Source organism: Penaeus monodon, chromosome 20, assembly GCF_015228065.2.
Source record: "Penaeus monodon isolate SGIC_2016 chromosome 20, NSTDA_Pmon_1, whole genome shotgun sequence".
In the NCBI taxonomy this organism is placed as follows: domain Eukaryota; kingdom Metazoa; phylum Arthropoda; class Malacostraca; order Decapoda; family Penaeidae; genus Penaeus; species Penaeus monodon.
The window spans coordinates 44,760,197-44,760,475 of record NC_051405.1 but is presented as its reverse complement, the minus strand read 5'-3'; positions in this window follow the sequence as shown (position 1 = coordinate 44,760,475).

The window sequence follows — 279 nt, the reverse complement described above, 5'->3', positions numbered from 1 at the left end:
TCTCACGGGGACAGGAAACGGCTCGGGCGAACGCTGGCCGTAATCCTGGCGCCGCGTTCGCTTCGAGGAGGTGTTGTCGCCGCGTTCGTTTCGAGGTGTTGTCGCCGCGTTCGCTTCGAGAAGGTGTTGTCGCCGCGTTCGCTTCGAGAAGGTGTTGTCGCCGCGTTCGCTTCGAGAAGGTGTTGTCGCCGCGTTCGCAATGGGCGTGTCCGAAACCTCGCGTCGTCTCCTTGGGCCCTCTTCGCCCGAACACTCTGGGGTCTTAAGGGAGTGGCGGAG